The sequence below is a fragment of the Acyrthosiphon pisum genome, unplaced genomic scaffold, assembly GCF_005508785.2.
Source record: "Acyrthosiphon pisum isolate AL4f unplaced genomic scaffold, pea_aphid_22Mar2018_4r6ur Scaffold_20632;HRSCAF=21659, whole genome shotgun sequence".
NCBI lineage: Eukaryota > Metazoa > Arthropoda > Insecta > Hemiptera > Aphididae > Acyrthosiphon > Acyrthosiphon pisum.
Genome location: NW_021770013.1, coordinates 27,241 through 30,006, shown reverse-complemented (window position 1 = coordinate 30,006; position 2,766 = coordinate 27,241). Strand labels below are relative to the sequence as shown.

Below are 2,766 nucleotides of genomic sequence, written 5' to 3'. Positions count from 1 at the left end.
AAAAAATCGTGCATAGGCATTTCTCTTTTATATTATTTAAATACTATTATAATAACTTATGAGGAACCTTGTGTTAAATCCTTAAATGTGTAATCTGTCCAAAAATGTCTATAAATAACTTAAAAAATTCAATATATTTTTAAAATGATACCATTTATAAAAAAAGCGAATATAAATAATGAGTGGAAATTTAAAATACCTATGATTTTTCTTTTATGTACTACAAATCTTATGTCGAAGAAATTTTAACTTCAAACACTCATAAATAATTAATTTGACTTTCCAGTAAACTTATTTTCTTTTAAATATACAAAAAAATCTTGTATTCAATTTTCAAATCCTAGATATAAAAAGAAAATTTTTAGATTACACGGCGCGTGGCGTGTGGAGCGTGTTTATACTATGCACTTAAAACTGACACGCCGTTATATTGGAATGATTGGATAAGATGCACCGCGCCAATTTTCCTTTGGTGCGCGATACAGAGTTCAACAATATTGTTCAAATGTATGATAATATACCGTTGTATTGTATAGGTATAGGCATTGAGTATAGACGGCTTTTGTCAAACCGAATATAATATTATTATAGTGTCGACAACACTATTTTTCAATGAGCATACAAAAACGTTTGAAATCACTTTCGAATTTATATAATATATTATAATTGATAATCAATGGTAGACAACATAATATAAACGTTAAACAATCACCAGCCCATTGATATTTTGTACACGCAGACAATAATAGACCCAAGATATAAATTTGGTGACCTAGCTGTTTATGTTATTGTTATTGTTTATTGCTTACTGTTATTGCTTATTGTTATTTGTTTATATTCGGCGCGGAGTACACCGTTTTCCATAGTCCGTACACCAAGCGTATGCACATTCGGAATATCGGCGCGGAGGACGGCCGCGGCCTACCCGCCCGCCCGCCAAATCCATTTCGTAGTCACAACTACAGACTGCAGTCATGAAAATACAGATAATAATAATATAATAATTTTAAATCGTTGAATTGGCGGAGCGGCGTGGCGGGCGTGTTATAGCAACAAGAACGATATTACCACCACCGAATCACTAAAAAATAGTCATTAATCGTATATAAGTTTATTCTTATAATATAATATTTTTATGTTTCGTCTACCGACTGTGTCTACTGACCATGACTATAAATAGAATAGGTCCGTCGGCAACTTTTTGATATCCATCGTCTTCGCCGACCACTCCTCCACACCCCGTCTATTAGTGGGTTCGCCGTTGTATGTTGGCCGGGTAATTTAACGGCCAATGAAATGAGACGAACTACAACTATGGTTTGGATGCCTTAACTGGACTACGTTTCGTATTGTTGCTGACATACGTATCTATTTTGTCGTGCAGTCACCACTTTGCAGTCTGCGTATCTGTCACTCTATAGTCTACACCCTCTCCACTAGGTAGTAATCACTGTTGTCAGTATACTCAGTACTCACTAATCTGTACTCTGAAGTCCTCACGACCACACTCACAGTAGTGACAGTAGTCACAAGTCCAGTACTTACTACTTATACAGTTGCAGTGTTTCAGGCCAGTGAGACTGTGTGCCACCATTCACCAACTGCACTATTCGTTCGGTCATCTTTATCGCCGGTCGCGTCTTCAAAAACTACTGTCTGTTTTATTTTATTAACTAATCGTCCGTGTTAAGGCGCAGCAGATCTGAGCATATTTTTCAATGTAAGTATTACAGTGATTTTTTTTGTTAAATGTATTTATATAATTATACAGCTACTCTTAACTGACCTAACTATAGTCCAATGTTCTAATACTTGTATGCTATCTATAATCTATATGGACTATATGACTACTATAATGTACGGATACTTAGATTTTAAGTTTTCATTTTCTTTCTTATTTTTTATTCTGATATGCACCTATGTCATGATATAAGTTTAGGTGACGATGTTTAGTAGTTTCATGTTAGACAATATATTATTATGATAACAATAAATACTATTATACATTATACGTAAAAATAAAGAAAATAATAATTAAGTAATATTTAGGTGTTTTAAATTGTGTAAAAAGATAAGAATATATTGTAATGTGAACCTATAGGTAATGGTTTAGTATTTTAGTTTAAGTATTTTAAAAATATTTAGTTATATAAACTAAAAATAAATTTTCTCATTGGCAGTTCAATTATTAATATAGCCACCAGTTTGTCTACTATGGTTATAGGTATTCATTAGTAGGTACCTATATAGTTTTAGTCAGAATTGGTATATCTCGCCGTATTGATGTAGTACCTACTGGTGTTAGAGCTAATTTTAATAATATAATAAATAATAATTAGTGCCTATACTCTATAGTGGCTAGTACTTACCTATGAATTACATAACAAAACAAAAATTGATTTACTTTCAATCCATGGCGACTCGTGTGCGTGTGCACAAGTGCACGTGCACTACCAATCCAAACTCAAGAAAAATTGAAAACATAAATCATAATAATACAATTAAGTACTTATAGTGTTATTAAGATTATTTTTAAAAATTAAAAAAACACAAATTCAGAATATTATGAAAATAATATAATATTTGGATTGGGTTATTTCGAAGGCAGACAGCGGGGCGGTTGTCCGCGACGGAACGGTATCGGTGCACAAACCAATATTATAAATTGTGTTAAGTGAATTATTTTCGACGATCGCGACGCCGCGACTTGCGCGTCTGCATTGACATTATAATTTATTTTTACTCTCATTCGTTTATTATGTATTC

The 2,766-nt window shown here is 32.7% G+C and overlaps 1 pseudogene; it reads left to right on the top strand.

The window, feature by feature from the left end:
* Positions 1-1,312: 1,312 nt before the first annotated feature.
* Positions 1,313-2,766, top strand: part of LOC100166374 — an 11,114-nt pseudogene continuing 9,660 nt past the window's right edge.